This window comes from Macaca thibetana, chromosome 2, assembly GCF_024542745.1.
Source record: "Macaca thibetana thibetana isolate TM-01 chromosome 2, ASM2454274v1, whole genome shotgun sequence".
NCBI classification, from domain to species: domain Eukaryota; kingdom Metazoa; phylum Chordata; class Mammalia; order Primates; family Cercopithecidae; genus Macaca; species Macaca thibetana.
The window spans coordinates 186,919,878-186,945,264 of record NC_065579.1 but is presented as its reverse complement, the minus strand read 5'-3'; the positions used below and the strand labels follow the sequence as shown (position 1 = coordinate 186,945,264).

Genomic DNA, 25,387 nt, shown 5'->3' with positions numbered 1-25,387 from the left:
TTATAATACTACCATTATTATTTAATGAGTGATCACTTTACGCTAGGCACCATACTTTACATGGCTTATATTATCGTCACAATATACTAGATGGGTATGTAAATACACATTCTACTCATGAAAAAATCAAGGTTAAGTTGGGTAAATACTAAACTAAATATTTCAGGAAAACTCTCAAGCTGTGTTTCTTTGTTCTCACACCACTACAACAATCATTAACACAGAGGAAGACTTCTGTGACCAAATGGGTGGGACATTTTCCCCACACATCAAGCAGCGGACCCCAGCTGGGTTTCCTCCAATTGAATTCCAACAATATCTACCTGGAGATAGTGTTAGATCCCATGGGTTGAGGTCTCAGTCTTCAAGACTGCTCCCTACCCCGCCCACAGATAACAGTAGCAAGTCCAGGCCTCTGAAAATTCTAACTTCAATATGAATTCTCATGACCACCTCTTTATTTCACAGAAACGCTTACTTATATTTATCAGTTTGTTATAAAGGATGTTGCAAATGGTACTCATGAAGAGATGTGTAGAGTGAGGTATTGGCAAAGGGGCACTCAGCTTTCATGCTCTCCCTTGGTGATCCAGCCTTCAGGAACCTCCATGTGTTTATTTACCCAGAAGATCTCTCAACCCCGTCTTCTTGGGTTTTTATGGAAGTGTCATAAGGTCAACATTTCTTCCCCCAAGGTATAGAACGGGGACCCTCTCTGAGGAGGATCTATGACCCACAATCAGAAAGGCAAGGGAAGGTTAGAGTCCTGCCTTGGGGCAGGCAAGAGGCCAGGGGAAAATTGGAGATTCTGTTTCCTGAGCTCTGCTCTTGAGGCCTTCTACACCCAACATTATAAATGAGCCTCTCATTCAGACAGTGAGTTCCAAATCTGAAAACTCTTTAGGGTCCTAAAATTACACAAGTGGTAATAGCTAATTAATTGTGGTAATTGCCTTCAGCCTTCTGATATTCTACCCTTCATTAATTAATTATGCAAAGGACTTGCTGTCCATCAATATTGTTTCTTAAAACCCCATGTTTTGTTAATTGTCTGTGAAGATCTCAGAGTTACAGCCTTTTGACTACTATTTTGACTTTGCAGTTTGTTATAATAATTGCCTTATTTCTGACGGTTAAGTATTCCTGTTGGTTTTTATTATATTGGGGTCCTGTTATCTCCATTGATTAAGGGAAGTCCAGTTCTGTAACATTATCTTCTGTCAGCCCTAACCACTGCTAATTTTTTAACTGATACTGATATCTATTTTATTTATTATCATCTCTTTTATCAAGTTGTAAAGTGGAGGGCTTTTGAGGTCCTCTCACAGATTATAGTCAGGTGGTAGGTGTTTACCTGTTGAATTAAGTCCCCTTAAGATTCATATGTTGAAATCTTCACTCCCTGTACATACAAAAGTAATATTATTCAAAAATTACCACACACACACAATTTTTAAAAATAGGGTCATTTTCACATGTAGTTAGATAAGATGAGGTCATACTGGAATAGGGTGATCCTGTAATCAATATAAATGTTGCTCTTAAAAATAAGGAACATTTGAAAATAGACGTGCACACAGAGAGAAAGCTACGTGAAGATGAAGGCAGAGATCAGAGTGGTACTAAATTTTACAAGCCAAGAAATGTCAGATTTCCAGCAGACTACCCGAAACTTAGGTGAGATGGTGCAACAGATGCTCTCAGAGCCCTTAGGAGGAAACAAACCTGCTGATCTCTTATTATTGGACTTCAAATGCAAGAATCATGAGAACATCAATGTCTGCTGTGTAGGAAAACCAGTTTGTGGTTCTTTGTTACGGCAGTTCTGGAAAATGAATAGAGTCGATTTTCCGCATGGTATTTCAAGACTGACATGTTCATTTCTCTAAGTCTTTTGATCCCCTCCTCAATTGTCTGCAATGAAAGGTCTGGTCTTTCTACATACCTTCTTTGGACCATTATGTACTCAACTTTCTAAGAACCATTTCAGCAACATCTTAGCACTATTTCTGGGGTCCTTTTTAGGGTGTTATATCCTGTTTCACATATCAATGAACTCTCTCTTTGCAAATATTATTTTCTGCTCTTTTTTTCATACCACTCTGAGGACGCAGGCCCATTTTCTCTTCCGGATCTTCCGGTTGGGACCATTAGACGTTTTGGCTCCTTTGAGGAGTACTTCCTTTCCTCCTGTGACAGATCCAGGCTATGTGTGACCAGATTGCATTCTCAATTTACTCTGAGTATTGGTTTAGTGACCAGGAAAGAAGTTGGGATAGCTGTTGAGAAGCATGTTTTGTTTGGCAGTATGAAGGTGTTTTCATTATCTTCCAGCAATGAGGTAGTGCAATGACTGAGTCTCTGTTATGTTAGCAGGCACAGAATCTTCAGGGAATCTAAGGATTTAACATTTTTAAGAAGATGATAGCAATGTCCAGGGAAGGAGAGGTTCTTCCCTAACAATGTAGCATACTCGCTGAGCTTTAGAATTCAACTTTCTCTAGAGCTATGCTTCAATTCAAATTAAAAGTCATGAGCCTGATACTAGCATTATCACTCCTCCATCAGCTGGAGGTAAATCATTCTTTATATGCTACTAAGAAAATATTCTGTAGAGACGAGACCTTGCTATGTTAAAAGAAAAAAAAAAAAAACAGAAGAAGAAAGAAAGAAAAAAAAACATGGCAGTCATAACTAGAGTCTATTCTTCCATTCTCCTTCCTAAAAGTAACCAGTTATCACACAGATGTTATAACTCAGAGAAGGAAGGGTGGAAAGTGGGTGAGGAATAAAAAAACTACATATTGAGTACAGTGTACACTACTCAGGAGATGGGTGCACTAAAATCTCAGAATTCACCACTATAAAATTCATCCACGTAACCAAAATCCTCTAGTACCTTGAAAGTTACTAAAATTAAAAAAAAAAAAAAAAAAAAGTTATACATCAAAAAAAAAAAAGAAAATATTCTGGTTTCATTCTTTCCTGAAAATAAGTGTTAAATCTCCCTCAGCCTTTCGTTGTCTTTCTCCAATGGCTTGATAACCTTCAGAAATAGCTATTTAATTTCTTACTATTATGATTACTCCTTCCCCTAAACATCTCAAATGCCTGAGATATGGTACCTACCAGAGCATTCTGTTTCCTCAGTATGCTGCCCCATTTTACCACCAGCTAAACTACAGTTTAGCATTTGCACCATTAGAGCTTGCTATAGATTATTTGTGGTCCACCTTCTACCAATTATGAAGTCCTTCTCCATTGCTAGGCAGACAATAGGTAGTAAAGTTCCTGCATCCCATTTTTAGAACCTGCATCATAGGCACACTTTTGTTCCAACTGTCTTAGGTTAGGTTCCCTAGGAAACAGACTTACATCTAGATTTACATGCAAGAGTTTACTAGGAAATGCTTTGGGGAATAATATCTTTAAGGAGGTCAGAGTAGTAGGATTTGGCAGATGGAGAAGTTAAACTGCCATGAGTGGGTTGTAAATTTGATTAAGATAACACCCTTTAGCAGAGGGCAATTCTAGGAGAGTTGAATGTGAGTAGCCCACAACTAGAGAAATTAGTTCTTTAGTTTGACTTGAGTGGCATCTCACTGTGTCCGCTATGCATTATATCTGCTCCAGAGTTTATTGAAAAAGGAATTTACAGGAGAATTTTCATTTCATTGATTTATTTTCATTTTCCCAGTTGCTTTTTTTTTTATCTTTCTAAGGAAAAAGCATGGAAAAGATTGGTTATAAAACTATATTATCAGAAATATCCGTGACTTTCGAAAATTACATGTATACCTGCAAAAGATGAAGTTGTCCCTCATCTTCTCCTGTAAATCTTGTCAGTGTCTCATTACTAGGCAATGTGTGTTGAATTCATTTGGATGTTGAAATATTAATCAATTACTTCAAACTACATATGTTACATATATTGACCTATAAATAAGATCATTTTGAATAGAAACCTTAGAAAAAGATATGCAATAAGTTATTCCCTAATGATTTATGTAGAAAATTTTAAAACATCAAGTCAGTGTGAATTAAAAGAATCCTTTGTTCTATAAAGTGTTACACTGAAGTGGTTCTCAACCTTTTCAATAAATAAATAAATAAAAGAGAATGTTTGCACATCTATTGGAGATTTAACCTGTCCTAAAATGATCATTACATAACTCAAAACATCTTAGAAATCTCGTTTCAGATAAAACAATATTTATGACATTTTAAATTATACTTTATAAAGTAGCCTCATTTGTTCTAATATAAAAATGTGTAAAGATATGTAAGGACTCATCCTGTAGCCATCAGTCTTTTGTCCTAATTCACTTAGGCCAAAGTCCTTAGATTTACCCTAGCCACTTATCTTTCCCTTATACCCAGTCCACTTCCGGCCTACCATTAAATCCTGTTTTTCTGACTGTGAAACATATCTAAGCTCAAAATGTATCCAAACCACCCAGACCACGATGGCTTTGGTTTCATAGAGTTTTTCTAATCCCTCTCTCAGAACTGCTTATACTACTACTAAATTGTGGCCATCAAGTTGATACTATGTTACAGTACATAATCAAGGCATATTGGCCATTGATTCATTACTCTTCTACTTCATAAACTCCCCTGTTAGTAGAGAAGATACATATCTTCAATAAACTCAATAGAGGAAATGAAATGTTTCTCTTTTATCTTCGCACGTTATGAAACACCTAATAAGGAGCTCACATGTACTAAAAAGCAGGAAGAGTGAGCTAATGTTTGCCTCCTTTGGTCAGGTTTTCCCTGCTTTGCAGTTACCTACACACAAAGAGAGGGTGCAGATCTCTCTGCACATGTGGATTCGGATAACAGCTCACTGTACCTCAATATTATGCACATCCTAACTGAACATATTTTGTTCTGAATTACCAAAAAAAGTCCCTAAAGTAAATCAACTGCACTTTCCAGGCACTCCTGAAGCACAGCCCTCAGCGATATTATTTAATTATCCAGCCATATTGATGTCAAAAATTCTATCCAAGAAAGAAAATATAGAGTTTAAGAATCTTGGCCGGGCACGGTGGTTCACGCCTGTAATCCCAGCACTTTAGGAGGCCGAGACGGGCGGATCACGAGGTCAGGAGATCGAGACCATCCTGGCTAACACGGTGAAACCCCGTCTCTACTAAAATACAAAAAAACTAGCCGGGCGAGGTGGCGGCGCCTGTAGTCCCAGCTACTCGGGAGGCTGAGGCAGGAGAATGGCGGGAACCCGGGGGGCGGAGCTTGCAGTGAGCCAAGATGGCGCCGCTCACTCCAGCCTGGGCGACAGAGAGAGACTCCACCTCAAAAAAAAAAAAATTCTTATAATATGCCTGCAGGTTTTTGGAAGTGTATGATGATCATATATTATCATAAAAATCTACTAAAACCAAATATTAAAATACAGATTTTAATCTACATATATACAATATAAATAAGTATACATCATAGTTACGTGAGCACAGGCAAATCCTTTTCTAGGATAAGCGGGAGATATATGCCTTAATAAAGAAAGACTGCTTATCTGTTAATTTGTGTATATTTATATTAATACATTTATTATAGAACTAATATCCCAATTGGATATTTAAACAATGATAAACTATATGTGCATCAAAAATAAAGAATCTTTCAAAAACATCAATTGAAACAATCATGTCTTTGTTCTATGAAAGGTGAATAACTTTATATATTTTACCTAAAAATAATTTTTCACAATTCTAATTTGTAACCGAAGTTTTTATGCAAACCTTATTATGGCAGATGGATTTTCTTGATTCTATTTGTTTCTGTTGGAATTTTACCATAAGATCACTCTTTGATTGCAAAGTTTTCTCTTAGACTAGTCTAAGAGAACAAAAAAGACAATTCAATGATTATATATTTCATATTTATTTTAAAATACTGTAATTCAAAAATATTATTGCCTGTGTCCATTATATTGTCCTAGATTTCTGAAATATTATTCCTGCTGATCCATGTCATTCTGTTTTCTTACTGCAAGCTTCCCAAAGCAGCCTTTCTCTGTTTTTATCATACTTCTCTGAGATCTCTGGTTTTATGTTCTTTATCTTTTCCCTACTCTTTAAAGAAATAAAATAAAAAACCTTTTATTTTACTCAGTCAAATTTAATTAGTTTAATAAGCATAAAACTCAAATGTAGTTTTGTTTCATCACGTCGGTAACTAACAATGTAGAGCATTTTAATCATATATATATTTAAATCTATTTAGTAACTCACATTCTTTGTGCAAACTGCCTTTTCATCCCCTTCTTCTATTTTCTAAAGGGTATTTGTTTTCATTATATAGATTATTTATCCCTTCTGGATCTTATTTTTTATTTTATTATGCAAAACTTTAATTTATATTGCAAAAACTTGTATTATCAGTAACTTGTAAATGATATGCATGGAATCATATTACATCTTAGTTTACATTTTGATATAAATTTAAAAGCACTTTTCTTCATTTAGTGTGTCATTACATATCTTATATGGATTTCCATCTATAATATATTAAAGATATAAAGAGTGAAGTGATATATTTGTTTTACTTTTGTATATGCAAAAAGGACATTAAGAAGAGTCAATTGTTTTTCTATTTAAATTTAAGGCAACTCATTACGTTTGGCTCTATTTCTAAGTTACCACTCCAGATCAATAGTTTTACTTGTTTATCTCAGTTAATTTGTAATATTATGTTAAAACTTTCAAATAATTGTCATCAAGCATATTATAGATATCTTACAATAATCATAAATGAGACAGTTCATACTATATCATTAATGCTGCTATTGCCTGGGGCAAGAAAATGCTATTGAGTTTTATATAGGGATTTGTAGCCAGCTACTCTTTAGTTTAGTAGTTTGTCTAAAGAAGCTTATATGGTCATCAAGTAAAATTTTGTTTCTTAGTTTTCAATCATCCTGATGATTATTTATGTTACCTGTCTTTATGTATTGACTTGTAGTAATATGTTGATAAATAGTAGGAAAAATGAGGCAATATTTCTTTGTAATTCAATAAAAATGTTTCTATATTTTAAAATATGATATTTGCTGCTAGCTTGATAGATTTTCAAATTTAAAAAGAGTCTTGTCTCTTCTTACTTTGGCAAATAATAATTTTTAAATAAAATGAATGAATATCAAATTTTGTTAAAATTTTTTTGCCTTTATTGATTACATAATGACATGATGTTGAGCAGTTTCTAATGGCATTATCTGGATATCATACATCTTTTATGCTGAAGTGTTTACCCAAAATAATCCCCATATTCGAATTTTTCTAAATGAGTTTTTAGAGTTCTTTTAAGTTTATGGATGTATACCCTTAAACAGGTATATCATTTTAAAATACTTTCTCTCAGTCTGTGGATTGTTTTAATAATGTCTTTCATAGAGCAGTTCTTATATTTTGAAGTTCAATTTATCATTTTTAAAATTTTAAGGATTATGCCTTTAGTGTTTTATTTAAGCAATTTTTATTCCAGGACCATATGTCAAAAAGATAAGTTTTTCTCCAATAAAGTACTTTGCATATTTGTTGAAAATCAGGCAAGTATGTGTTTATATATTTATATGTATACTTATCTTCTATCCATCTATCTATCAATCATCTGTCTAGAGACCAATCTCTGAACTTTCTATTCTTTCTTAATACCAGATTACTTTTAAAATAAAATTTAAGACCATATGGTGAAAGTCTTCCAATTTTTATCAAAACTGTCTATTGAACTCTTTTTAATTTGCTAACTAATTTAATGGAAAAAAATTTGAGTTTGCATTAAATCTATATCTCAGCTATAAATACTTGAAATCCTAACAATTTTGGGGTCTCCAGTCCATGATTATGGTATGTTTTTCTATTTGTTTAAGCCTTCTTAATTTTCAGTAATTTCTTTTTGCAATTTTTAGTGTACAAGTCTTAAACATCTTTATGAGAGTTATCCTTAGTAGTTAATATTTTTGATAACATTGGAAATAGTATTGTTCGATTTCAATTTACAATATTTCATTGTAAGTGTATAAAAATAATTAATATGTGTATATTATATTGCATCTTGACTAAACTTATTTTCTAATAACAGAATCTTATAGATTCGGTAGAATTTTCTAATTAGATTATGTGGCTTATGAATAAGAAAAGGTTTATATCTTTCTTACCACTTTATATGACAAATGTTTTACTTGCCTGATTGCAGTGACTAAAACTTCTGTTACAATGCTCAATACAAGTAATGAGAAGGGACATAATTGCCTTCTGATTTTAGGATTTTCTTAGATGTTCTTTATATTACTGAAGAGTTTGCCTTTAATTTCTAATTTGTTGAAAATTTTTTTTATTTAAATCGGAAATCAATGTTGGATTTGTCGAATGATTTTTATGCATTTGTGGATAAAATTATATATTTATTAAAGACTGTTAATTTGGTAAATTATAGTAATTGCACCTTTAATGTGAAATCCACATCATGCCCTTGGGATAAATCCACTTACAATGGCATATTCTCTATTTTATATGTAGTTGAATCCAATATGCTATTAAAAAATAATTGGTCTGTATTTTACTTTTCTTGTAATAAGTTTATCTGGTCATGTTTTCAGACAATTCTGATCTCATGTAATGAGTACAAATTCTTATCTTCAATTTTTTAAAGTACTTTTGTTAACTTGATATTATTTCATTTTAAAATATTTAAGGGAATATATCAGTGAAGCTATCTGGGCCTAGATTTTCTTTATGAGATGGTTTTTACCTACAAATTCAATAAATGGAAATCAAAAGCAGGGCTATTCAGGTTATCTCTTTTTTATTTAATAAGCTCTATAATCTCGTGTCTTTGAAAGAATTTATGTCATCTGAATAGTCAAATTTATAATACAAGTAGTTTTTAATATGTTCAGATTTTTTAATTTTTAAAATATTCTTTTAATAACAATTTGTGCCCTACTTTTTCTTTTTGACTAGTCTTGCTAACAGCTTAATCAATTATATTGATCTATCCAAAAAATTAACTTTGTCTTTATTGACTTTTTTCTGTTGTGTTTTAGTTCCCAATTGAAACAATTTGTGAAATACCTCTAGTAATATACTTCACAATTGATGTTTGAAATATTTACTTTTAATCAGTTTCAAACATAATTTCCCATGGTTTTCCCTTATGAATATTATTTTATTTCAAAATATTTGAGAGTTTTTCAGATATCTTTGGAATTGATTTTTATGTTAATACTAATACAGTCAGAGGATATATTTTCATTACTTGAATATTTTTAATTTATGAAATCTTGTTTTAGGCCTCAGAATAATGTATACACGCTGGCAAATGTTAAATGTACACTTAAAATAATGTGAGAATGTGTATTCTGCTGTTGTCGGGGGAAACTTTACATAAAGGTCAATTAGGTCATTTTAGTTAATAGTATTGTCTTCCATATTCTTATTGATTTTATGTGCACCTATCCTGTAAATTATTATGAGGACAAAAATTAAAATCTCTGATAATAATTGTGGATTTTTCTATTTCTCTTTGAATTTTTATCAAGTTTGGCCATATATTTTTAAACAACTGTTGTTAGCTGCCTACATGTTTAGGATTATTATTTCTTTTCCTTTTTTTAAAAGAAAACAAAATTGAGAGATTTATTTCTCTCCCAGATTATGATATTGGAGATATTCCAAGATGGTAGGATGCCAGGGTAGTGGAAATTCAGTCTTCTATCTTGTTCCACCATCTATTATTTCTATTGCCAAAGTAATATCATTGTACATGATAGCTATTAAAACTCCAATCATTTTTCCCATGTTTCACCAAGAAGGAAGGAAGGAGGGACCAGGGAAGAAAGAGCTGTCTTAATGAAAAGATATTACCAAGGGGTTGCACACAGCTTTTCCACCATACCCCATTGGCAAAAATGTGTTTTATTTTTGGTGGCTCAGGTCTATATTAAAGAATAAAAGAATGGATACTAGATGGCAACTCTGCCATGGCAGCTATGTTTTCAAGAAGTTTTATTGTGAAAGAGAGATGAAACATATGAAAATAGCTGGATGGAAAGTGGAAAAGGAAAATAAACTATTTGTTTTTGAACGTCAAAGAGAAATGAGCATGCTTAAATATTAAGACTGATCCATTAGTGAAAAAGCTAAAAATGCAGAAAGAATATGCCTTTGGAAATCTTTGCTTAGATATTTAGAAATGAGGGAAAAATACATGCTTTTAAATGTGGTAAACTTGTAGTTACTTTTACAGGAAGTTGAGTAATTATTCTTGTGATAATAGGAGATAAAATCATGTGCTGAGGTTGATTTCAAGAATGGCAAGGTAAAGAACGTTTATATTCTCTGAGAAAAAGATGTCCATTTTGTGCAAGTCTACCTAAATGCAAATCAAAACCACAATGCAATGCCACCTTCCTCCTGCGAGAATGTCCATAACCAAAAATCAAAAAACGGTAGATGTTGGTGTGGATGCGGTGATCAGGGAACACTTCTACACGGCTGGTGGGGATCTAAACTAGTTTAGCCAGTGTGGAGATTCCTTAAAGAACTAAAAGTGGAACTACTATTTGATCCAGCGATCCCACTATGGGGTAACTACCCAGAGGAAGAGAAGTCGTTATACGAAAAACATACTTGCATACACATGTTTATCGCAGCAGAATTCACAACTGCAAAATCATGAAACCAACCCAAATGCCCATCAATCAATGAGTGGTTAAAGAAGCTGTGAGATATATATATATACACACACACACATATATACACACACATATGATGAATATATATGATGATATATATGATTATTATATATGATGAATATATATATATGAATGATGAAATACTACTCTGTCATAAAAAAGAATGAATTAACATCATTTGCGGTGACCTGGATGAGATTGGAGACTATTATTCTAAGTGAAGTAACTCAGGAATTGAATACCAAACATTGTATGTTCTCACGTGGAGCTAAGCTATAAGAATGCAAAGGCATAAGAATGATACAATGGAATTTGGGGACCTGGGGGGAAGAGTGGGAGTGGAGTGAGGGATAAAAGACTACAAATATGGTGCAGTGTATACTGCTCAGGTGATGGACGCACCAAAATCTCAAAAATCACCACTAAACAACTTATTCATGTAACCAAATACCACCTGTACCCCAATAACTTATGGAAAAATGATTAAAAACAGAAAAGAAATTAACAATTATTATTTCTTTTGGGAAACTGAGCCATTTAACATTATACAGTGTCTCTTTTTATTCCTGGTAATTGTTTTTTTGTGTGTGTGGAATTTTGACTTTAATATTAATTTAGCCACTCCAACTTTCTTAAGTTTCGTGTTTGCATGGTATAGCATTTTCTGTATCTTTTTAAAATTTTATTTTTATTTAACAAGTAATACTTTTATATATTTATAGGGTGCAATGCAATGTTTTAATACATGTATGCATTTTCATCTATTTTTAACTGATATTTGTCTTTATATTTAAGATGATTTTCTTGTATCCAATGTATAATTGTCTTTTTATTGAATTCGAAAATTTATGTTCTTTGAGTATTTAGACATTTACATTTAACATGATTGTTGATATGTTTAGCTATAAATATATTTTCTTGATATTTGTTTTGTATATAAGCCATCTGTCATTTTTACCTTTTACTAATTTGGGGGAGGGCTTTCTTTAAATATTGAGTTATCATAATTTAATTTTATCTACGTTGTTGGATCCTATGGTTTGAATGTGTCCCCAAAGTTTAAATCTTAACCTCCAATGCAGTGATGTTGAAAGGTGGAATCTTAATAAAGGTCATAAGAGCTGTGCCCTCAGGAATGGACTAATATCATTATCAAGGAAGGGGGTCCATTATCAAGAAAAAGTTTGTTAAGTAAAAGAAAGTTCAGCTCTTTCTGTCACTCTCACCCTTTCTTGCTCTTTCAGTTTCCACAGTGGGCTTATGCTATATGAAGGTCCTTGTCAGATGTCAGCATCATGGTTTTGGACTTCCTATTAATAATAATAAGCCAAATAAATTTACTTTCCTTATAAATTTCCCAGTATAAGGAATTCTGTTATAGCAACACAAACCAACTAAGACATTGATTTATATGATTCAACCCTTTGTTATTTTAGTAGTTGCTTTATGGTTTATACAAAGTAAATTAAAACTTTCACTGCCTACCATCATGTGATATTGTAGTAATTTACATGTACCATGAAATATTGACATAGTACGTTTTCATTTCTTTCCTTCTAGTCCTAGTGCTATCACCTTGTTGCACTCTTTTTAATACAGCTGACTTTTATTAGCTTTGTTGAGTTGTAAAATACACCAGAAAAAAATGGTACTTTGTTAGTGTACTGTTTAATGAGTTTTAACAAACTCATACAATCATGTAACCATCACCATAATACAGATGTATGTGTTTTATTACTCAAATGCTCATTTGCAGACAATAAATACCCTTCTCAACTCACATCTCATGTTAATAAAGGATCTGTATTCTTTCCATGCAGTTAATGTTCTTACGAAGTAATGTAAAAGGAAAACTATAAAATGTAATTGCCTGCATTTGACATTTTTTACTCAGGATAATGCATGTAAGAATTATTTATAGAGGCCGGACGTGGTGGCTCACGCCTGTAATCCCAGCACTTTGGGAGTCCGAGGCAGGCAGATCACGAGGTCAGGAGATGGAGACTATTCTGGCTAACACGATGAAACTCCGTCTCTACTAAAAATACAAACAATTAGCCGGGCGTGGTGGCGGGCATCTGTAGTGCCAGCTACTTGGGAGGCTGAGGCAGGAGAATGGCATGAACTTGGGAGGCGGAGGTTGCAGTGAGCCGAGACCATGCCACTGCACTCCAGTCCAGCATGGGCAACAGAGTGAGACTCCGTTTCAAAAAGAAAAAAAAAAAAAAAAAAAAAAGAACTATTTATAGAGTTGTATATATTATTAACTCTTTTATTTATTTATTTTTATTTATTTATTTTTTGTCTAGTAGCATTGCACTGTATGGATTGGCACTATAGAACATTTATTTATTTACCAGGAAAATAATATGTATTTTTCCAAATTTTGTTAATTATAAAAAGACCACTACAAATATTTACATACAGGTTTTGACTGTGAGCATGCATTTTCATTCCTGTTGATAAATATTTAGAAATGGAATTGCTGGGTCATATGGTAAGCATAGGCATAAACTCACAAGAAATTGGCAAACTATTGTGAAATGTGACTCTTCAAAACGTTTATTCCCACCAGAAATGTATGTATGTGAGTGTCATCTACATACTCACTGGCTTCTAGTTAGGTTTCTTTTATTTCTTGGCCCTATCCCTTTTAATTCAGGCATTCTAAAAGTTTTCAGTAATATTGCATAGTGGTTTTAATTTGTATTTTTTTTTTACAACTACCCACTTATTTTGTTGTTAAGCTCATAAAAATATGCATTTAAAGTATATATATTTTTAAATTTCAACTTTTATTTTAGATACATAAGATACATGTGCAAATATGTTACATGAGAATATTGTGTGGTATTGACTTTTGTAATGTGGATCTCATTACCCTGATAGTGAGCATAGTACCCAATAGGTAGTTTTTAAACACACTCCCCCTCCCTCCACTCTCTAGTCACCCAAGTGTCTATTGTTCCCAAATTTATATCAATGGGCAAGCAATGTTTAGCTCCCACTTATAAAAGAGAACATGAAGTATTATGTTTTCTGTTCCTGAAAGCTACAGAATAAGAGAAGTTATGCATCCAAGAAAGGCCCAACATCCAGAATGTATAGGAAGCTTAAACAAATCAACAAGCAAAAAACCCATGAAAATTGGGCAAAGGTCACAAAGGACATGAACAGACGCATCTCAAAAAAAGACATATGAATGGCCAGCAAACATGACAAAATGCTCAGCATCACTAGTCATCAGATGAATACAAATCAAACACAATGAGATACCATCTCACACCAGTCAGAATGGCTATTATTAAAAACCAAAAAACAATAGATCCTGATGAGGCTGCAGAGAAAAAGGAATGTTTACACAGTGTTGGCGGAAATGTAAATTAATACAGCCACTGTGGAAAAACATCAGGAAATTTATTGAAGAATTCGAGACAGAGCTACCATTCAACCTGGCAATTCCGTTACTGGGGATATATCCAGAAGAAAAATAAATAAATCATTCTACCACTCATGATCATTGCTGTGTTACTCAAAATAGTAAAGACATGATTCTAACTCAGGTGCTCATCAATGGTAGATTGGATAAGGAAAATATTGTACATATACACAAAAGGATACTATGCAGTCATTAAAAAGAATAAAATTATGTCCTTTGCAGCAAAACGGATGGAGCTGGAGGCCTTAGTTTGCATTTTCTAGTGACTAGTGGTTGGGTATATTTTGATTTCTTTATTTATCATGCTTATATCTTCTTTAATGATGCGTATGTTCAATCTTTCTCCACTTTTTAATAGGTTTAAAAACGGATAATTTTAATTTTGATTAGGAAAAAACTATGAATGTTTTCTGTGCTTTTTGCATGACATAAAGAAATCTTTGCCTAATCCAAGAACACAAATATTTAACATTTATTTGTTTTCTTTTATAATTTTTATGTTTTCTAAGTTTTATATTTATCTCATACACACACACACATACAGACACATATATGTTGTGACATGCATACACATATTTGAATATATTTGGACATATATTTGCATATATGATTTGCATATAAACATGTTCAAATGTGCACAATTTATTGAGTATCACAAAATCTCACAGTATTGTCCCAGAAACTTTTAGAAAATCAGTTCACCATATATGAGTGGGTTTATTTATGGGTGCTCTATTGTGTTTCACTGATTTGTCATTCTACTTTTACCAACAGCACATCGTTTGATTCTGTAGCTTGAGAGTACATCTTGAAATCAATTCATACAAGTCTCAAACTTTGTTATGTAAAAATCATTTTAAAAATTGTTTTCATTATTCTATTTTCTTTGTTTTCTTTGCATATTTTATAAACAACTTTTGGGTTTCTACAAAATATTTCTGCAAAGTTCTTTCTGGAGTTTTGACTGGGAGTATGTTAAATTTGTAAATCAATTTGGAGAGAATTGACATCTTAAAATGTGTACGTTTTGCAAAACATGAACATGGTCTTTTTCCATTAATTTATATCTTCTTTGATCTCTCATATCAGTTTTTTAGTTGATAGCACACTGATATTGCATATGTTTGTTAAAATTATACCTAGCTTGTAAATGATCTGAGGTGCTGAATCAGTGCTACTTCTCAAAATTTTAATTTCAATTATTTATTTTTAGTGTTGAGAAATAGAATTAATTTTCGTATAGTAGTCTTATATTATGTGACCTTACTAAATTAACCTATTAAACTTAGTTGCTTGCGGTGCAGATTTGTTCGAAAATCTACATATAGATATTTATTGTAATTTCTTTTTTTCTTTGTCTTTTTATTTTTTATTTTTAGATAGTGTCTCACTCCGTCGCCTAGGCTAGAGTACAGTGGTGCGATCTCAGCTCACTGCAAGCTCTGTCTCCCAGGTTCACGCCTTTCTCCTGCCTCACCTTCCCGAGTAGCAGGGACTACAGGTGCCCGCTACCACGCCCAGCTAATTTTTTTGTATTTTTTTAGTATTGACAGGGTTTCACCGTGTTAGCCAGGATGGTCTCCATCTCCTGACCTCGTGATGCACCCGCCTCGGCCTCCTAAAGTGCTGGGATTACAGGCGTGAGCCACCGCACAGGCCTGCAATTTCTATTGTTATGGTTTTTCTAATTTGGTCTTGAGGTCTCTCTGTCCAGAGTGAACATAAATTCTAGCCCTGCTCTGACAGGGCTCCAGAAGAGCTGGTCTTGAATGTTTACTTTGTTCCTTTCACTGAATACATCTTTGTCTTGGCGGACTGCCTAATGCTTAAGTGTCCAACCAGTGACCAGATGTCCCTCTCATAGGAAACTTTATACTGGTAGATGCCTTTGTGATTTCTGTCTCACCTGTGTCTATTCCTACAAAGACAGCCACTGTCTAAAAAGCCCTGAACAGGCGGAGAGTTTAGTTTGAGTGTGTTTTTCAGGTGGGACCCAGAAGAGTCAGCAAAACAAAACATAAAGTGACAGAAGCATTTTATTACCCACAGATCCACAAGAAAAGAGGGATACCCATTAGGGCCAGTGAGAAGTCTCGAGACAACAAGATGCTCAACCAGTAGGTGAGTATGAGGAGGAAGTGGATAGAAGAGAGAGAGCAAAAGAGAGATCACCTGTGAGTCTATGGATATACTTAGGTCTATGAGTGTTATCCCTTAGGCATTCCTGCTGAGATTGTGGATTGTCTTCTTTAAAGAAAACACCATTAGTCACTAGAAAATGCAACATGAAAGGGAGAGTTTGTTTGCATGACTCTCAGATTGACCATTATGTTTTATTATGGTCAGTAGCTGTGGTATGTGTTGGGATTTGTCTTAGCAGGATAAGAAGCAAGCAGGCTGTATTACAAACCAACACATAGGGAGAAGTTTCAACTAGGCCAAAGGAGGCAAGAAACAACTGGATTTCAGACACTATAGGCCAGGCTTAAAAACGAATGCTGAAGAAGCAGCCATATTAAACAAGTTTATGACAACAACAAGTATGTTGTTTCTATTTAAGCTTTATTTGTTCTTTCCTCATCTCTATGTCTTTTTTTTTAATTTTACTTATTGCACTGATAAGGATCTAGAATTGTTTAATTACAAGAATTGAGAGCAGATATTCTGATATGCTCCTAACTGTGGGAGCAAAGAATCAGTCTTTCACCATTAAGTGTAATGTTACCTGTAGACATGTTTTATTTGTTTGTAAATGCCTATTGTGTTAAAGAAGTTCTACTTAATTCTGAATTATCTGTGCCTTTTTAAAGATCTTGAATGAATGCTTAACCTTACAAGTACTTTTTCTGAATCTATTAGTTCTTTACATATATATCCCCAATTTTATTTTTTCATTATCATTTAATTGAATATGCATTCTCATTTCTCTTATAACTTTTTATTTAATCCATGGGATATTTAGAAGCATGGTGATTAATTTTCAACTAATTAAGATTATTGAGATATCTTTTTAGTGTTTTTCTAGTTTAATTCTACATGGTTAAAGAATGTTCTTTGTATAATTTCAAGTCTTTACTTTTTTGGCTTGTGTTTATGGCATAAAATATAATCTATCTTGGTGAATCATGCACACTTGAAAGGAATGTGTATTCTGCTATCATTGTGAGGACCAACCTCTGACTTTTTTTTTTCTTATCTTGCCCACATTCCTATCTAAGGGGTCTGGGGAGTCATGCCCTACAAACCATAAAGTCTCATCAGAGAGGCTTTATTTAACCCTCTGTAAAGTGGCCTGCTTTCCAACCTGGTTCTGTCATAACATCGCCTTACAAATAAGAAAAAAAATCAAAACACTTTTAACTCCAAATATATTTCCTTGTCTCTTATTAGAAAAAAAAATCTGCATTCTGTAGAGAAACCCCTTTCCCTTTTTATGTTTTTCTTCCTTTCCAGATCCAGGAGAAGATTAGCTAAGAGTCAGGCACCCTTTTAAGTACAATAAGAAAACATTTTACAACCTCTTCTCTCTGTAGCCTGCTTGCTAAAAGCTTCCTCTGAACAATAAAACTTTGGTCTCCACAATCCTTTATCTTAACCCAAACATATCTTTTCTATTGATCCTATGTCCTTAGACAAACCCAACCAATTGTCAACCAGAAAATTTTAAAATTTACCTATAGCCTGGAACCTCCACTTCGAGTTGCCCTGCCTTTCTGAGGCAAACCAATGTACATCTAAGTGCATTTGATTGATGTCTCATGTCTCCCAAAGTTGTATAATACCAGCCTGTGCTCTAACCACCTCAGGAACATGTTCTCAGGATCTCCTGAGGGCTGTGTCATGGGCCATGGTCATTCATATTTAGCTCAGAATAAATCTCTTGAAAATATTTTAAAGAGTTTGACTACAATTGTGTAGTGTTCTATAAAAGACAATTAAGTCTACTGATGAGCTTTTCTAAGGCATTATTTTCATTCCCCTGTTTTTATTTATTCTCCTAGCAATTCCATTTGAGTCTTTCTTATAGTTTATATTTCTTGTGTTAAATTCTTAAATTCTGGCAATTTATCTTCCTTACCTTTTCTGTTACGGCATTTAGTTGACTGGATTAATCACAGTCATGTTCCATCCCATGTTGGTAAAATCAGTAATCAACATCAGAGACATCACTGAGCCAGGTTAAAGGTCTGAGTATGATGATTGCTTTTACTCAGCATAAGGTTGTTGTGACTATGTCACAGAGATAATTGCACTATACACCCTTATTCCTCCTCTATCGTTGACCTGGTTTTGCAGTTACTTGGCACGTTCTAGGCTATTGATGAGGAGCAGGGACAGTTCTCTGTACTCCTGGTCCAATCTTCTAACCTGATCTTAAGACAGGGACATTCTCAGTGATCTTGCCTCTTTCCCCCATGGCAGGTAAAATTCAGTTTGTATCTTTGGTAGGCCTTATAAAGGAAAGCGTTTTCTGATTTCCCCTCAGTGGCAGGAGACTTGTAATGATACTGGTATAAAGTATCCAGTCCCACGTTTTCTCTTACCATACCTTAATGAGTAGAGGTTTATTTTCCTTTATCCTTCTCCCGGCTATAATTGCTCTACCTTTTTTTGCCTGGCAGTAACATCATTTCTCCATTTCTCCTGCTGACTCAACGGAAAAGGGTCTGTGTGAGGCTCCAGACGTTGATTCATTCTTTATGAACGTATCATGTAGTAAATCCTCCGCAGTCTGTATCCAGTCCTTTGTGTGATCACTTGTAGAGGTTTACAGAGAAGATGGATAACTTTATGCCTATGGTTCCAAGGGCTTCTGTATGCTTATGCTAGCCCACAACTAACCTTTAGCAAATGATAACAATTTTAGCTGGTGTCTTTGTGCCCACTTTTATGGAACACTTTTTTTTTCTATGCTACGCCATAGGTGAATAATTGCTTGGGTCCTGTCTCCTGCAGAGAGAACTGACATTCCTTAGATTTCAGACTACTTGGTTGCCTTGCATCCTTGGTGGGCTCAATAAAAATATACATAATTTAAATTATCCATATTTTTCTTATTATTATAGTAAGAATATTACTATTTTGAGTTTTATATATCCTACACAATAAAATAAACTCTGTAGGTGATTTTAAGATTTTCCCTCTGTCTTTAAGTATCAATTCATTACTATGATTTGCCTATGACTAATTTTCCTTGTATTTATTCCAGCTAGATAATATTGACATCCCTGAATTTGTGGCTTCACGTCTTTTACTATTTTTTATAAGATCTTGGATCTCAAATCCCTCTATATTGTGGTAGTTATAAACTTCAATTAATCTTTCTCCAGGCCATTGTAATTGCCCAAAATTCTAGACTGCTATTTTCTATTTAGTCATTGTGGCTTACACTACTAATCAGAGAAACCTTTAAAAAAATCAGCAGAAGCTAAAATTAACTAAGTGTTCTTTATAAATCAGCTTCTCAAGTTCTGTCTAACTTGATTGTTTTCCAATAACTCACAGAGGAATTTTTTTTTTTTTTTGGCAAATCATCATTGTTATCTAACTTTTAAGGTGTTCTAAGTAAAATATTTTTTTGATATGAAGTACCCTGTAATAGCCAAAAGTAGAAATCTGTAAATAAGTAAATAAAAAGTAGAAATCTGTAAATAAGTAAATAATTTATCTACTTGGAAATCACCATTTTTTTCTGTTGTTTTTACTAAACAACTCATGTCTTTCTTCAATTCTGGAAACTTGTGAATAATTATTATTTCCAGTATTTCTTATTTGCCATGTCATGTATTTTATTCCATTAGAACTATATCTACTTTGTAAGGCCAAAGCAGGAGGATTGCTTAGGGCAAGAGTTTCAGATGATCCTGGATAACATAGTGAGACCTTGTCTCCACAAAATAAAATAAATAAAATAAAATATGTTAGTCAGGCATGGTGGTACATGCTTATGGTCCTAGTCACTAGAGAGGCTGAGGCAAGAGGATAGCTAGAGCTCAGAAGTTTGAGGTTATTGTGTGTTCTGATCACACCACTGTACTCCAACCTGGCTGACAGAGTGAAACCCCAACTCAAAAAGAAAAAAGAAAGAAAAAACTCTATGTGGACCTACTCTAAAGTTTTTCTATCTTTTCATGCTTTTTATGTTATAATTAATAATTCTTATATAAAACACTACTGCCAATTGTGGATAAGAGTCTTCAAGACAGTGGTGTGTTTCTATTAAATATTTAAATATGTTGGCTAAAATGATTTTGTGTTCAATATATTAAAGTATGTAATATGCGTGCATATGTGTATGAACATAGACTATAATATTTAGCAGGAGAGTAAAACACTTTTAGCAAAGGAATGCAACTGATAGAAGTGCTTGCCATGTTTGGATACCACAAAAGAGACAAAGACAGTATCTACATAAAGACAACAGAAAAGTTTGGCAAGAAATGGAAAACCACAGATGGTTGTAGGTGGCAGTTTCTTAGCAGCAGAAACAGATTTTCCTGAGAAAACATTTCATCAAAACTTTGCTTTGAACAAGTCTGTTCTACCATATTGAGGACAATATTCAGAAAATTAAAAAAAATCTTTGCTAACATACAGGCAGCAAATGTTGAGACTATATATATGGTGGTTATACTCTAAGAAGGACAAATGTAAAGAAGTAATCTCATTTCCATGATTTGCTCTTGCACAGGGTCAAGTCCGACCAAAATAGTACACTAGGTAGAGTGACCTAGTGTACTCAAAGACTTCAGCTAGTCTCTCTTCCAGTGTCTAACATTTCTTCCATTGTTCCCACTTGTTTAGTCCCAGAAGAATTCAGTGTCTGCAAACCCTCATGAAAGATGAATAGCTTTCAAACAAGGAAATTTACATTGACAAGGTTTGATGTCTACTTCCTTCCTGAGGCCTTGCGTTTAAAACAAAATAAACACATGCTACTTAACTGAACCCCAGCAATGCACTTTCAAAAATCAGAAATAAGCCAAAAGAAATGTCTGTTCATATCCTTTGCCCACTTTTTGATGGGGTTGTTTGTTTTTTTCTTGTAAATTTGTTTGAGTTCTTTGTAGGTTCTGGATATTAGCCCTTTGTCAGATGAGTAGATTGCAAAAATTTTCTCCCATTCTGTAGGTTGCCTGTTCACTCTGATGGTAGTTTCTTTTGCTGTGCAGAAGCTCATTCATACAGCCAACAGACACATGAAAAAATGCTCATCATCACTGGCCATCAGAGAAATGCAAATCAAAACCACAATGAGATACCATCTCACACCAGTTAGAATGGCGATCATTAAAAAGTCAGGAAACAACAGGTGCTGGAGAGGATATGGAGAAATAGGAACACTTTTACACTGTTGGTGGGATTGTAAACTAGTTCAACCATTATGGAAAACAGTGTGGCGATTCCTCAAGGATCTAGAACTAGATGTACCATACGACCCAGCCATCCCATTACTGGGTATATACCCAAAGGATTGTAAATTATGCTGCTATAAAGACACATGCACACGTATGTTTATTGCAGCACTATTCACAGTAGCAAAGACTTGGAATCAACCCATATGTCCATCAGTGACAGATTGGATTAAGAAAATGTGGCACATATACACCATGGAATACTATGCAGCCATCAAAAAGGATGAGTTTGTGTCCTTTGTAGGGACATGGATGCAGCTGGAAACCATCATTCTTAGCAAACTATCACAAGAACAGAAAACCAAACACCGCATGTTCTCACTCATAGGTGGGAACTGAACAATGAGATCATTGGACTCAGGAAGGGGAACATCACACACAGGGGCCTATCATGGGGAGGGGGGAGGGGGGAGGGATTGCATTGGGAGTTATACCTGATGTAAATGACGAGTTGATGGGTGCAGCACACCAACATGGCACAAGTATACATATGTAACAAACCTGCACGTTATGCACATGTACCCTACAACTTAAAATATAATAATAATAAATAAATTTAAAAAAAAAAAAAGAAATAAGCCAAAAGAATTATTTATCTTAGAAATGCTGTATTTTTTATAATGTTTTATTATTTTTACTTCAGCACGTTAAATATGTCATGCCACTCTCTCCTGGTCTGTAAGGTTTCCAGTGAAAAGTCTGCTGCCAGATGTATTAGAGCTCCTTTATATGTTATTTATTCCTTTTCTCTTGCTGCTTTGAAGATCCTTTCTTTATCCTTGACCTTTGGGGGTTTGATTATGAAATTCCCTGAGCTAGTCTTGTTTGGGTTAAATCTGCTTTGTATTTTATGATCTTCTTGTACTGAATATTCTTTCTCTAGAGTAGAGAAATTCTTTGTTATTATTTCTTTGAATAAACTTTCTACACCAGTTTCTCTACCTCCTCTTTAAGGTCAGTAAGTGTTAGATTTGCCCCCTCAAGGCTATTTTCTGTATCTTATAAGCATGTTTCTTCTTTGTAATCTTTTTCCTTTCTTCTCTTCTACTGGATATTTTCAAATAGCCTGTCTTCAAGTTCACCAATTCTTTCTTCTGCTTGATCAGTTATGCTATTGAGAGACTCTGCTGCATTTTTCAGTTTGTCAATTGAATGTTTCAGCTCTAGAATGTCTGCTTGATTTTTTAAATTATTATTTCAGTCTCTTTGCTAAATTTCTCTACTAGAATTCTGAATTCCTTCTCCGTGTTTTATTGAAGCTTGTAGAGTTTTCTCAAAACAGTTATTTTTAATTATCTGTCTGAAAGGTCACAAATCTCTGTCACTGTGCGATTGATTACTGGTGCCTTATTTAGTTCGCTGGGTGAGGTCATGGTTTTTGGTATGTTCTTGGTGTTTGTGGATGTTTGTTGATGTCTGGGCATTGAAGAGTTAAGTATTTATTCTAATCTTTGCAGTCTTGGCCTATTTGTACCTGTCCTTCTTGAGAAGACATTCTACCATATTCGAAGAAATTTGAGTGTTGTCATCTAAGTCTTTGGTCCTGCAGACATCTCTACAATAGGGGATGCCCCAATCCCAGTGATGCGACAACTCTTGCAGATTCCCACTGCCTTGGTGGGTTTGAGTAAGACACAGAATTCCCTGAATTACCAGACAGAGTTTCTCTCTCTCTTCCCTCATTTCCAAAAACAAATGAGGCCTCTCTCTCTGTGCTGGGTTGACTGGAGTTGGAGGAGAGATGGCGCAAGCACCCCCATGGCCACCACATTTGGACTGTGCTGGGTCACACCTGAAGCCAGCGCAGTACTGGGTCTGGCCCAAGGCTCATGGTAACTACAGCCTGGCTACTACTGATGTTTATTCAAGGCCCACGGGCCTTTTTGTCAGTAGGTGGTCAATCATGTCGGGACTGGGTTCTTCTCTACCAAGCTCAGTTGGTTCCTTTCTGGCCCAAAGTAGGTCTAGAAATGCCCAGGAGCTAGGGCCTGGAATCAGCGGTATTGGCAATCTAATGCTTTCTTTTACTGTGGCTGAGCTGGTACCCAGGCTGCCAGACAAAGTCCTCTTTACTCTTCCTTCTTCTTTCCACAAGCGGAAGTTTCTCAGAGCTGCACTGCCTGGGGTTGGGGGAGGGTTGACTCTAGCACTCCCTTGCTTGCCCAAGCAGTGTCTTCCTGAGCTGTACGCACTCTACTGGATCTGAGCCCAGCAGAGCACTAGGTCTTGCCCAAGGACTGCAGTTCTTGTGGCCTAAGTTTCTTGCACATTTATTCAGAGCCCTAGGGTCCTTTAGTTGCCGGTGGTGGAGCTAGCCAGAATTTAGGTACCTGCTGTTAGGGTGGAGGATTCCCGTCTAGCCAGGGCTAGTTAAAATGCTCCTTCCGTGAACAACTGAAAGAATTATGCCCTAATTGTGTTCCCCTATGACAGGCAGCACTGAGTTCCAACGGAAAGCCCCACAGTCACCTCGCTCTCCTTCCCCCAAGCACACATATTCTCTCTCCGCATGCCGCTGGGGTGGATGGGAAGAAGTGGTGGAGGCAATGAATGACCATCTTTTCTACCCTCTTCACTGACCCTTTCCTTGAAATAATGTTAAAATCAGGTACTGTGATTGCTCATCTGATTTTTGGCTCTTATGAAGGTACTTGGTTGTGTGGATAGTTGTTCAATTTGCTGTCTAGGGAGACAACTGCTAGGGAGTTCTCTTCAGCCATCTTGTTCTGCTTCTGTTCTGCCAATGCTTGTTTTGACTCTAGACATGCTTTATGATTTATTTTTTAGCCATTATAGGAAACTGTGCAAAACATTATCAACAGTTGGTATATAAGAGTACAGTGATTGCTGCTCAGTACTACTTAGAATATTTACCACATCCATTAAGTGTGTGCTTTAATTAACAGAAGATTACTTCTAGCACTCTATCTAGCTTTGAACCTTACCTGATTTGGAGTATCCTATTTTCTGTTTAATTAAAGTAAAGGATCAGTGTAATGTAGCAGTTACGAGTCCATATTTCTTTCAAGGTGAACCTAGACGAGAAAATAAATCACAATTTCCTCATCTGTAAGATAAATACATATTTTTCATCTCATAAAATTTTATAAATTTTGGAAATATATAAAAACATTTAAAACAACTTCCAACCCTAATTAAATACTAAATATTAGCTATCATAGCCAATATTCTTAAATAAATGGACAAAATATTTTTAAATTTTTATATGTAGAATGATGGTATCACCAAACTCACATATTAAACTTGAATGTTTCAACAATTACTTTTATGATGAACTCTTAATTAGTGTTTTTAACATACATAAAACAGATAAGTTTTTTGCTTAATAAATTCTATTTATAAAGTGCATTTGTAATATTTTTATCTTGGAAGAAATTAATTTTCTTTTTCAAATATATTACTTAATATTAGACCAATTTAAAATGTTGTGTTTAAAGAAATCAGTCCTCATTTTGAAAAACTATGTCATGAAAAATTTGCATTTTCATTAAAATCTTAGGAAACAGCATACAACTTAAGTGAAATATGCCAATCATAATTCAAAAGCTATTAAAATGCATGTATATTTATCAAGTTGTTTTACATATGTTTGATAAATGTGGGATGTATAAAGAGCTACAAATTGATATTTATAGTCAGAGACTTTAGAATGATCAAAAACATTTGCTTTATACTGAATATTATAACTTTAAAACTATAACAACTTCAAATTATCGTCAACAACCAAATTTAACAACATCGAAAACAAAAAAAGCTTCAGACAACAGTTCTTAATAACTGAAAAAAGTGAGT

At 34.4% G+C, this 25,387-nt stretch overlaps 1 long non-coding RNA gene across 2 annotated transcripts in view; it reads right to left on the bottom strand.

The window, feature by feature from the left end:
• Positions 1–25,387, bottom strand: part of LOC126947907 (uncharacterized) — a 126,396-nt gene that overhangs the window by 23,641 nt on the left and 77,368 nt on the right. Inside the window, exons 2-3 of one of the 2 annotated variants that reach the window (XR_007723248.1) lie at positions 24,520–24,609; positions 17,871–18,916 (exon numbers count right to left, since the gene is read on the bottom strand). This is a non-coding gene — a long non-coding RNA (uncharacterized LOC126947907). Of the gene's footprint in view, positions 1–17,870; positions 18,917–24,519; positions 24,610–25,387 lie in introns of those variants that run through there. The other variant, XR_007723249.1, reaches the window with a different exon arrangement.